A 12795-nucleotide genomic window follows, 5' to 3' on the forward strand; every position below is an offset into this window, starting at 1 on the left:
TATCGGGGGTGCACCCATCACCTGTGCCTCCTCCTGTCTGGTAGCACACCACAGCACTGAAGCAAAGCTGTTGGCCAAAGCTTCTCAGGGACATCGAGCCACCCAAATGTATGCAAGGTCAGAAAGCTGCTTGTTCACCTGCTGAGGGCTCCTGAAGACTTTACAATCCTTTTGATAGGAGCTAAGCCTATGATGCTAGACAGGAGAGCTGTCCCATCTGCAAGACGACAGGTGACCCACCAGCATTCCTCTTAAGCCAACAAAAAGACTTCCAGTTATTTCAATACTTAATTCAACAATTTTCAAGTACCCTGATGAGAAAAACTTTTCTCACATTTTCCTAAAAATCTGAAAAGGGTACTTGAAGTAAAAGGTCAAGCAATATTATGGAACCTGACAAGACGTCATGAGTGCTGCTGGTTTTTTTCCTGGTAGCAGAAGTCATGAAAAGAGGGATATTTGCACTCTACATTCACAGAGTTGCTTCCATGTTTGCTGAAGACAAACTGATGTAAGCTTATTCCATCCCCACTCCTGAGACATGAAACAAATATCCAGAGGCAGAGATGGGAACTTAAACAACCTTTGCTGTACATGTACATAGAGAACTTCTCTGAGGTTACTTGTAGGAGAAGCTTAACAAAGCCTGGTCCAAAGAATCTGCCCATGGCCAAGCTAGTGAGGACTTTGTACAGCTCCCTACAGCATTTAAACAGACAGGTGAAAAATTTCTGGAAATTCTGAGCCCAGAGACTCTTGTCTCCCTCTCTCTCTGAGTCTGAAAAGTCAGTACTTCCTTCTAATTAATTGTATCTGTATAAATTAATGAAGGTGGTATGGTAAGGGAAGTATTTTGTTAAAGAGATAAAGTGAGTCAACAGCAAAGAAGTGTTTTCAATGTAATCCTCTTTCATTTACAGATGCTGCATCCATCCTACTGAGAGGGGCTTGAACCCCATGGACATGGAAAGCTTCACAACTGCTGCTCACCACTGACTGCTGGCAAAATTCCACCACAGCATTTTCCTATCAAGGAGAGATGCCTGACCCCACTATCAAGCCTGGGTCAGAAGGAAGAGTGAAACTGAAAACAGACCTTGTTTTTGCCCTTTTTGTAGCTTAGGATAGGTGTAAATGAACCTCAGGTACTCAAGCTCCATCCAGGGCTCATTCAGCCCCACTCACACTGCAGCAGACCTTTCAGGGCACAGGAAATACAATTGGCATCACAGCATCTCTTTCTAACCAGTATCATTGGAAACAAGATTTACTATTGCTTTACTCCTTTGTCCTACCATAGATTTAAAAATAACAAATTTTATTTGCCATAGGAGTGTAAAGGACAAAGATTTTTCATTTACATGAACATTTGGAGAGCTTTCAGGGGAAACACAAAATCCAATTTACTTCCAGTTTTTCAGCTACCAAAAAAAAGCCCCCAAACCAAAATGAGATATACCAAGGGCTGGCAACTGATGAAAGGAATTACAGCAGTCCACAGTGCAAGCAAAACAACAGGCACTGCTCACCTTGTTGATACAGAAATGACAGGCCAGACCAAGGCTTGCACTCAGACTTGCATCACACCCACACTGTAGGGATGACAGCTAGTGCTCTGCTGTTTTAGGAGGTTAGAGATGCTCCTGGGCATCCTGCATCAGGCTGGGCAGTGGCTGCTGCACAAATCTTGTCCTCCTGGTAAGTAACTTGTGTGGACCAAAACAAAAGCATTTTCAGAGGGATTTGGTCTCATCAGTTTTCCTACCTGGTTCCATTTCAGATGATCTTGTGGCTTTGTCTGCTCCTTTCTCTATTCCATTTTTGGGTACACATGATTTTTTTTCTATAATCTGTTGTCTGGTGCATTATTCTGAACCGCAGCCATGTAGATATCACATTTCCTTTTTCTAAACCTCCTGACACTGCTGACTGCTCCTGTTTGCACCTAATCCTGTAATTACATCAGAAATATGTTGGTTCCTTGAACACACATGGAAACTATATCAGTCTCTGTGTGCCACTCACATAGCAATTAAAATTTTGCATTTTCCTCCAACCAGATTATGGTACTAATTTCTTTATGCATAAAGCACTTTCTTAATTGCTATTGTTTTTGTAGGTGCCCTTTGCATATTAGGATCATTTTTTAATAACTGGATGAGAAAATTGTCAACCACCACAAAGATAGGAAAAGGCAGACAGAAAACTAGCAGAGATTAGGGGAGATTTGGAAGGTTTCCAGAGCAAAGCTGGGAATTTGATGACTCACAGAAGAGGTGACAAAGGTGAGTGGTGAAGAGGAAGGTTGTTTTTCCCTTAGGGGTGCCTTCCTGTGTTGACTTTGACATGCATACATGGGATGACTGAACCCTGGCTGCTCACTGTGCCTCTCTGAAATGCAGTGGTGTGGCAGCAGCTGCTCTGTGGCTCTGCCTGACTGCCTGTGGGACAGACCCTGGGGCTGTGACTCCAGTTCTGAGTACACTGGGGAGCTGTATATGTGGTCATAATATGAGTAAAGGCACCTCAGAGTTGTGGGTGGTAGGACGTGACAGTCCCTGGCCTTATAGTGTCCCCTGCTGCATTGTTGACATCTGTAGCACTGCAAAGTGGCCTGGTTTCCCCAGGTAGCCCCCAACAGGGTGACTTGCAGTGGGAGTGCCTGGGGTACCCCTCTGCAGGTGGAAGAAAGTTTCTCAGCTTGCAAACAATGCATGCACCCTTTGCAGGGAGTAAACCATGATGCTAAAATGCTGCCCAGCAAAAGCATTCTGCAGTAGGAGAGAGAAAATAAAGCACCTTCAGAGAGAACCCAGCCAGATGGTGGCCATGGATATGCCCTGTATCAAAAAATAAGTCATTGTGATCCTGACTTTCCCTCTTGACTCAAACTGTCTTTAATACACTGTTTGCAGTGTAACAATAAAAAAAAATAATTTGAGAGGCATTAGCTGACTGATGGTTGTTGCTCCTCCTGCAATACCCTGAGGACCAGACCCACAGGACTCTGGGCCAGTGTGTGGGAGTCCAGCAGCCAAGAGACGCACTGGAAGTCACACAGTTTTGCACCACCTCCTAGTGACATGCCAGACAGTGCAAATGCCAGAAACCCAGCACAGCTCCTGAGAGGGAAATAATCACTGCTCTCCCCAGGGAAGGGAGAAACAGCAACTGTAATTCGTGTAGAGCAAATTCACCTTATCATCAGTTGTCACAGGAGAGCCCCTAGGCACTGTTGACAAAAATGTAGCTGGAGAGAGGCAGCTTATGTCAAAAAGTCCAGCAAGAGCAATCAAATGAGCTGAGGGCATGCTTGTGATGTGGCAGGCAGAGGATTGAAGGCTTTGCTTATTTGAGCTGACGAGCTTGGCTGGTGGCTCACAGGGCCACTTCGAAAGGCACCTCTGCCTCTGATGTGATGAGTGTTTGACAAGTTTGTAGCACAAGGACTCTAGTAACAAGCTAGATGTTAATTTAATTTGTTCACTGGTGATGGGTACATGGGTTTCCTGTGCTTTTACTTGGGTCTGCATGCAGCCATAAGGAGATTTACAAGCTGTGAACATCTGCAGTTTGGAATTACTTTTACAGCTACAGGAGGCTTTTCAGATTAACGTTACCTGCAACTTGTAAGATTAAGAATTTTCTGCTCCCATATCTTCCTGGAGTTTAAGAAGGGAAGTGGGCAACAGAGTGGAAGAAATGCTCCATCCCTGGACTGTCCACATTCCCACACATACTGCTCTCCATCCTGAGCAATCCGACCAACTTTGGAGAAACTTTTATGTCACCCCTGAAGCTGAGGGATCTCCAAAGCTCACTGAAGCCTGGATGTCTCCAAAAACTTTGTATCTTATGTTCTCTTGATCTAAGGACAAACTCACCTCAAACTAAGTCCACTCACCTGCTCCTGGAATGGATGATGTTGATTTTCCCTGGCTTCTATAACCACGTGGAGAAATATCCACGGGCCTACTGCGGATGGGGAGATGGTGGCTAAGTTTGCCTCAGAATGAAGTGGTAAATTTGGCCTGAGTATCTCTCTGGGAGCAGAGAGGCAGCCCCTCAGGTTGATATCTTTTCTTTCTTTGTAATGGCTTTTGGCCTGGTAACATGAGCTAGCTCTGAGACATTGTGCTGGGAAAATTGATAACAATATCATCTCTTCTTCGGAGCTGCTGCTGGAATTGTTCAGTGGTTGAAATAAGTCCTTTGATTATTGTTTCCTATTGTTTGGCTGGTTTGATAAGGTATTTTGAAGCCAGTGGAGTAAACCAACTCGTACAAACTAATGGTGAAGCTTGCTATTGTTCTGGGATGATTTGCACCACGATAATTTCTGAGGCATTTGGATGCAATGTTTAATTAATTCTGGTGAATGATTTAAACTCCAGTCAATTGCTGCTAACCTGAGATAAGGTTATTTGTATAATTTCAGTATAATCATCTTCTCCCCTGCATTAATTAACACATGACAGCATTACACTGACAGCTTCTTAACACTTCTCTAACATTTCTTCCAAATCTCTCTCTCCCACTTCCCTCTGGACAAAATGTCAATAAACCCCCCAAGTACTCTTTTTGAAAGCCCTTCATGTTTTAGTGCTGTGTTTTGCTCTGCGTGCAATGATACAGGCTCATACCAAGGCCAGTTGGTCCCTGTCTGGCTGAAAGACTGATGAAGAAGCCATGGGGTCTCATTAGCCTACGAATTCATCCTGAGATCCAGAAGCCACAAATACTGCTAATAATGACAGGACTTGGGAGATGTGAAGAACCTAGGGCAAGGCACCCACTGGGATGAGGAATTGCACAGGACAATTAGGCAATTGACTTTTTTGGGTAGTACTGAAGTGGTCCATGCTCTGCTGCTGTAAGGACACCACGTGTTTCATAGTGCTGGAAAACATTTTTCAGCCTGTGGGTTTGTTTCTCATCATCTTTGTCTCTGCCTCTATATTTTAGCAATAGCCTTTTCATGAATTATCATAAGGATTACTGCACTTCCCAATCATCTCTGCAGCTGTCCATCTGAATTCCTACAGATATTTTCTCTAACATTTTCAGCAAAGGCTTCTATGTTCTATACAACACAGAGACCCACCTTCACCTCACCAGGGAATGACACTGGGTCCTCTTGACCTCACATTCTCCATGTCGTGGCATCATACCAAACCTCAGATGTCCAAGTTAGACTATGTTCCCTCTTACAGTCTTGGAGACCCCCATGGATAGTTATTTCACCAGATTTGCCTCCTGCTGCTTTAGGTGCTTGTAACCAACGTTAATCCAGGAAGAATCTGATGTCCCAAATATATCCACAGATTTAACTACTTGGTTTTTTAGCTTGCTCTCCCCCATATAATCATTAATTCACCACTGCAGCTTACACAAACAGCTCTCCAGAAATGACCCTTCTTATCCCCTGCCACAAAACCAGAACCTGCTCTTAAATCATAATTCTGGCACCACAAAAATCTCTGCAGTGTGATTTCAAAGAGGGAGATGCAGGCTTTGGAAAGAATAAGTTGTTCACAATTCACTGCTCAGAAATATGTCACAATTGGCTGCTGTGGCTTTGAACTGAGTCACAACAGCATGCTTGTGCCTGAAAGGAACAGCAGCTTCCCGAGCCTGGGCTGTGCAGAGGTTGTTCCCCCACCACCCCTTCACCCTGCAGTCCTCCCTCCGGCTGGCACACGATTTTCTGAGTCACTGGCGCTTGTGCATCTTGCCCTTGCACAGTGATTATCATTTCTCAAATCATCAGTAGTCCTTCCTCTCCTGCTGCCTCTCTGTCTTAAAATAGCCAATAGAGCTCTGCACCCTGCGGAGAGGATGACTTTGCTCTTAAACTATCTCTGTGGCATGCAGGTAAAGAAACACAGTAACAAGTGTCTAAACAGGGCTTCTCACAAAAGCCTTTTCAGCTAACTGCATTTCTTTTATATTGCAGTGTGGAGGGAAGTGTGCTCTCCTTTGATACACATCAAGCTTTAACTGACTTGGTTAGGAACAACCACAATGCTCTGGCCTTACCATCTCCTGGACAATGGCTTGGACTGATCCTTTCACTGATCTCACCTCCTGAGTCACAGGTATCCAGTTTCTGAAAAAATTAAGTACCAGTTGAAATTAGCAGCTTAAGTTTTGTCTAATCTTGCACAGGAAAACACTAACAAGAAGAGGTAAAAGACTAAAATGTTTCAAAGAGATCAATCTTGTGCCTGGAAGTACAAATTCCACAAAGCAGAAAGGTTTGACTAGCTATTCCCAAAGCATCACTTCACAGAACAGCATTTCTGTTTAATCCAACTCACCCATATTTTTGAATGCAACACACTATAGCATTTTTCCCTTTGGACTAGGGTTCCTAAAATGCTAATACCTTTTAGCTGCAGGTCCCTTTGCAAGGCATCTCACTGGTGAATTAAATTCTCACTGCTTTATGTTCCTGCAGGGTAGCAAATGTATTTGGAGTGCTTGAACATTAATTGTCAAAAATATTTTCACAGGGCTCTACAAACTAAATTCATTAGAATATCCTCAGTATTCAGTGTGAAAAAAGTGGTCTGTAACAGAGATCCACCCTTGCAAAGCTGTTGCGGAAAAGGAATAGACATGTATAAAGAATGTTTCTGATAGAGGAAAAAATAACTAAGTATGTGAATATCTGGGAAGTACAGCTTTGTTATTAAAACACTGGGCTGGGAGATAGATGTCCACATTGTATTTCCAGCCTGCCACAGATTTCCCATATGACTGCAGACAAACTGCTTGCAGATTATTTCTGAAACAGGCCTGCAGTTTTTGGGTGACACTTTCTGAAGACTGATGCTTCCTCTTGGCTTCAGCAGCACCAATGCTGCCTTTAAGCCTGAAAACGCGAGGCCAAGGCTGTAATAGCTTTGCCTGTACTGCTCTGAAAGATCAGCCTCCAGAGTGGGCTCTGGCACCGTGTGCCCAGCCTCCTGCCCACCGCAGCCCTCGTGTCCAAGCCCAGGCTGCTGGCTCACAGCCTGCCCAGGCAGCTCTGCCAGCAGGGTTTAGACATTCTCCTGCTCTGGCTGGCTGGCCCTGCCAGAGCAGATCTGTTGGGTTTACTTCATGGTTAACTAGCCTGATCTACCTGTCAGTGCTGAGTGCCAAGGCTCAGAGCTGCAGCACAGCATCTCCCCAGCTCATGCATGGACAACAGCAGGGAGGCCTACATGGCTGTTTTGTAGGGAAAGAACTGAACAGTGCTAATCCTAAACTGAAGCCATTCTGCTGTAAGCTTGGATCATATTAAGCAGTTAAAAACAAACAGTCATTGGTATCCTAGAATCATTAAGTCTGGAAAAGCCTTCTAATACCATCGAATCCAACTACTAACCCAGCATTGCCAAACCATGTCCCTAAACACCACATCTACACTTACTTTGAGCACTTCCAGGGATGGTGATTATGCTACTTCCCTGGGCAGTCTGTTCCAATGCTTGACCACTCTATGAGTAAAGAAATTTTTCCTGATATCCCATCTTAACCACTCCTGGTACAAATTAAAGCCTTTTCCTCTTGTCCTGTTACTTTTTGCCTGGGAGAATAGGCTGACCCCCACCTGGCTACAACTTCCTCTCAGGTAGTTATAGAGAGTGATTAAGTCTCCCCTGAGCCTTCTTTTCTCCAGATAAAACACCCCCAAGCTCCCTCAGGTGCTCCTCATCAGACTTGTGCTCCTGACCCTTCCTGAGCTCTGTTGCCTTTCTCTTTTTATACTCCAGCACCTCAACGTCTTTCCACAGAACATTCAAATTTAAAGATAGTTTCCAGCCTCAGTCTGTGTCTTGGTTGCCTCTGTGGTACAAGGGGGTTGGTCTCACTAATTAACTTGCAGGCTGTGACAACAAGTACTTGTGCTTGTGAAGTACCCAAACACCAAAGAATTCCAGAGATGTGCCCAGGAGAAAGTGAATAATGCTGTATTCAGAACAGGGTTTAAAGATGGGCATTAAATAAGACACGGGACCCTTCCACAGCAGTAAGGATAGAAGAGATTATTGACTAACTGCTCACTAATTGAGCATCATCCTTTCTGGGTACTAAATGAGGTGGGGGACTAGGGGAAACAATGTGTGCAACTATAATCTCTTCAAATGCATATGCATGGAGGGGCCTGAATTAACTCTGCTCAATCACTATTCGTGCTGACATTTCCTTAGTTGAATGCTAAGTTTTGACAACATTTATAATATACTTTTCCCTCATCCAGTCTTGCACTTCACAGCATTATTTGGCCAAAGGAAATGGAAACAGAAGGGAGATAGCAAACGCTTCCTTCTATTCTCAAAGAGCAATTCTCTTCCACTCTACATTGGTGGGAAATACAGATCTCACAACATGTGAGAATGGGGCCCTTGGCATCAACATTGGGAAGCCAAAAACTGGGGTCTTCCAGAATCACAGTTCATAATTTGTGTTGGAACTTGACTGTGCTTTTGTTTTCCTATTTACACAATAACAATGCAGATTCAATTTTCCTGAGGGATTTTCAAGGCCTCACCAATGTTTGGTGGCACCATTCATAAAGAACCTGGCAAAAGCAGGTTTGCTGTTTGCAGCAGAGCACCTGATTTCTTAGTCCTCAGGCAGTAGTAATTACCACTGATTGCCTGGTCACATTACCTGGCAGAGTATGAAAGGGCAGAACAAACCATAGTGAGAGGATCTGGTTTTGCTACAAGTAGGAAAATCCCCCTTAGACAACACTCTTACATGCTGCCATTGACCACAGCCAAGGAAAAAAAATAATGCACTGGTGTCAGATATTTATATATCACAGCTCAATAATACCCTCCAGGAAGAGCAGGAGAGAAAAGAAGTGAGAAGGCAACAACCTAAGACAGGAGGAGATCATTTATAAGACATGGGCAGTTCATATATCTGTAGCAATGAATAGAGCCAGTCGAATGGTCCCTGTGACACAGCACAATAGTCTATTGTCTCAGTGTCGATAAATCAGCCTCTCAGCCTGTGCTTTGAGAGCCAGATGTTCATTATTAAACACTGTTCTGTGCTCCCTCTTGCGTTTCCTCGCCAGCCTTGTTCCACACTGTGCACAGGAGAATGCTGCTCCTCCTGCCTGGATGAAGCTGTGGTGGTGACCAATCCTGGAAGGGCACTTTAGGTGCCCCTGTCCCACTGTGGTTGTTTCAGTTCCACACAGCATCACATTGCTCTGCATTAAATTCTGGCTCCCACCAGAGCCCATCACAGTGCACCAAACCCTCTCAGTGTGCACATGTGCTGCCAGGACAGAGCTCTGCTTCCCCATTTACTTTGTGGAGCAGGTTTGTGTGCAAGGTGTTGATAGTGGGGAGGCTACAGGAGTGGCTTCTCTGAGAAGCTGCCAGAAGCTTCTCTCATGTCTGACAGAGCCAATGCCAGCCAGCTCCGAGGCTGATGGAGGAGACAGAGAAAATCAGGAGTGAAGTAAGCCCATTAAGAAAGGTGGGATGGGAGAAAGGTGTTTTAAGATTTAGTTTTTATTTCTTATTATCCTACTCTGATATAATCAATAATATATTAATTTTTCTCAAGTTGAGTCTGTTTTGCCCATGACACTAATGGGTAAGTGATCCTTCCCTGTCCTTATCTTGACCCATGAGCCTTCTGTTAGGATTTCTCTCCCCCATCCAGTTGAGGAGTGATAAAGTGGCTTTGGTGGGCACTTGGCATCCAACGAGGGTCAACCCACAATGTCTTATCAGACAAGTCTGCACAGCGAGGAGGTATGGGTTCTTGCCTCAATCTATAGGATCTCCTCCTTCTAGACAGCAGCAGGATCACCTTGGCTTGCAGGTCTCTCTTTAGGGGAGTCTCCCATTGAGAGCCATACTCTGGTAAGCACAGGAAGGTTATGAATTTCTTTACAAGAAGTTTTATAATTTTAAAGCACTTTCCTGCTTGAGTGCTGTGCAGCATCATAAAGACGTAAATGGCTTGATGTGCTACCAAACATGCAAAATGATGCAAAGCCAGCAAGAGATTTTCCCCAAGTGCAGGCTATGCTCTCCACTACCTGCCTGCAAAACAGCTGCAGCATATAAGGTGGGTAAAGGCAGCTTTATCTGCACCTGGGCCCAGCAGGTAGAGTTTGGATTTAAACTTCCCAGAGGCCACTGTTGGCTGAAGCAGATGTAGTGCTGTTTGAGAAGCTGGGCTGTTGATCATGGACAGCTTTTAAGATTTCCTTTCCCCTGGGAAGGGCATTAGGCACCATGATCCTTCCCCATTTAAGGTTGCCACGGTTAAAAATGTCCCAAAGAATCCTTCCCTGAACCGGGCTAACCTGGGATATAAAAATAGTAAATCCAAGCAGTTTTAGGCACACATTTGTCTATCTTCAGTGTTTTACTCAGCTTGGGCAATGAGCAGAGAACATTTCATTTGTCTTGGCTCCAAGTCAGCTTCTTCCTCTGCTGGCAGAGGGAAGGTGGTATGTGCATTACAAGACACAATGTAAAACTCTGGTTAGAAGAACCACAGCTGATAACCAAGAGGACAGCAATAGCTTTCTGAGTAAGTACCTGTCTCAAATACTGACTACCTGCCCCTATAGAAGGCAAATATTTTGTCAGTGCCCTCTGTGGGACAGAGCTGGAGGGTGACAAGACAAGACAAGAAAGCCCTTGAAAGATCCTGCAATCATACCTGTGCCCAGGTACTGTATGGCAGTACCTTCAACTGCTCCTAATAGATGGCTTTTGCTCAAAACATCCTGTGCTGGGGAGGAGGCAGCCTCCCCAAGCAATCTGCTGCAGTGTTCCTCTAGCCTTCCGTTGAAAATTCAGGCAAGGATGTCAGATGTGCATTATCCCATCCCCAGAGACTGGCTGTTCCTCCTCACCTTTGCAGCTCACTCTCTGGCATAGTTCATGTCTGCTCAGTGGCTTGCTGGACTTGAAAGTTTCTTGTTCAGTGACCTACCTCTTGCTAAGAAATAAATCACTCTTTTCCTCTGACCCCTTGATTCTTCCTTCCTCTTGATTCTTCCTTCCTGCTGTCATGGGGCAGCAGGGCTAGTTTCTGGTGAGATCACTTGTGTGGGAGAAATTCTGTCTGTGCTCCCAGATACTCAAGCACTTTGCAGACCTGCCAGACTCTTACTAAATTATGCTTTACAAAAAAGGAGTGCACAGAGGAAAAATTAAAGCCCCAAAAGAAGGGGCATGAGCCAGTGGCAGGCATATTCCTCTCCTTGCTAAGTCCCCACACCAAATAAGAGCCAAAATTCTCATGTAGGCAGTGCTTGGCTGAAGGTGACCATTAATAGAATGAAGTCTGGCCATGCAGAGCATCTGTGGCAGCATATGAAAAACTGAGATTTACCAAGCAAGAGAAACAGAAAACAAATTTCATGCTGCAGATAAGGACAGACTGAAACGAAATACTGTCTGGGTGCAGAGATTAGAAGCTCTGAAAATTTGATATTATTAAAGGAAGATGTTGCATTTGGGAGTAACTGTTCTCATTTAAAAGATTAATAATTAAAAAAGCATTGGTTATAATATATGGCAGGGAATACATCCATCCTCCTAATGATAACAAGACAGATGATTTTCTCAAAATTCGTGCCACTTTTGGCTATAACTGAGGAGGAACTGGGGATTGCTCCAGAGCATATGGACCAAGGATTTGCTCCAATGCACATCCTCTTGTGAACATGCCACAGGCTATGATTAAGTGTCTAAAAGCATTTGTGAACAGAAAAATGATATGCGTCTGATGTGGCTGTGTCCTACTGCTTCTGCTTTGAAAAAGGATTTGCAAAGTAATCCCAGTGTTTGTAATGCTTCCCACTGTCTGTATGCAGCACATCACTTACATTTCCATCTCTTTGGAGTCCTTGTTTGTTCAAAGGCAAATGTGTGGGTCTGTGAGAGTTTCCTTCCTTGTGTTTAATGGCATTTTTCATGGTACAGCATAACACATGGATTAATTTGAAAGCAGTCAGAGAGAGACATTCCAGGGATCCCACGCAGAAAGGTCTCTTACCTAGAACAAACTGGAAAGCAGCTGTCCCAAATCCAGGCCTTGATCTGGGTTCACATCCCACCTGCCTAGCACGTAGTCCTAGAAGTGAGAGCAAAGCCTAGCCACTATTACAGGGCTGAGAAAGAAAAGAGAGGAAAAACAACATATTAGCCAAATGAAACAGGAAAGCGTTTTTTAATGCTTTTAGGAGCAGCACTGCAGAGCCAATACCAGCTCTGAACTAAACCTCTCACTCCTTCTGGAACTCAGAGCAGAACAGCGTGGCTGCCAAGCTACCAGGCCTCTCTCCAAGGCATTGCCAGGCTTTGGATACCTCAAGCCCTCTCAGCAGCTCAATTTTCCCTGGACAGGCTGATCCTCCAGCTTCCCTAGTGCTGTGCTCCGAGATCACTTCCATATTGTACAGACTAAGCTTACCTTTAATTCTTCTTTGGAAGCTGCTCTGCATATTTCCAGAGTCCTCTTTGAGTGTGAAACCTCTCCAAATCCTACACCTGGCAGGGTAATGCTGCCCCTCCCCATCAAAGTTCATGAACTGTGCTCCATACACTCCAGTCTTCTGGCATTTCCTATAGAAATTGGTCCCTTTGGGCCTATTTTTGTTGACACTTTCCTCTGTGCTTCTCACCTGCTGCTGAGTAGACACAGACACACACACTGCAGGTTTAACAAGCCCAGAGAAAGCAAGGACTGACCATGTCCCCAGCTGTGCTGCTGAATGCCCTGGGCTTGAGGTGGTGATCAGGGAATCATAGAATG

At 44.6% G+C, this 12795-nt stretch overlaps 1 long non-coding RNA gene across 2 annotated transcripts; it reads right to left on the reverse strand.

The window, feature by feature from the left end:
* Positions 1 to 1863: 1863 nt before the first annotated feature.
* Positions 1864 to 12126, reverse strand: LOC138110021 (uncharacterized). Of its 2 annotated transcripts, none has more exons than XR_011150761.1 (3): positions 12037 to 12126; positions 6040 to 6109; positions 1864 to 1951 (listed from the first exon to the last, which is right to left on the reverse strand). It is a non-coding gene; the product is annotated as an uncharacterized lncRNA (long non-coding RNA). The 2 variants fall into 2 exon arrangements; XR_011150760.1 differs by lacking the exon at positions 12037 to 12126 and adding an exon at positions 7421 to 7521.
* Between the last annotated feature and the right edge of the window lie 669 nt (positions 12127 to 12795).

This window comes from Aphelocoma coerulescens, chromosome 4 (assembly GCF_041296385.1).
Source record: "Aphelocoma coerulescens isolate FSJ_1873_10779 chromosome 4, UR_Acoe_1.0, whole genome shotgun sequence".
Lineage (NCBI taxonomy): Eukaryota > Metazoa > Chordata > Aves > Passeriformes > Corvidae > Aphelocoma > Aphelocoma coerulescens.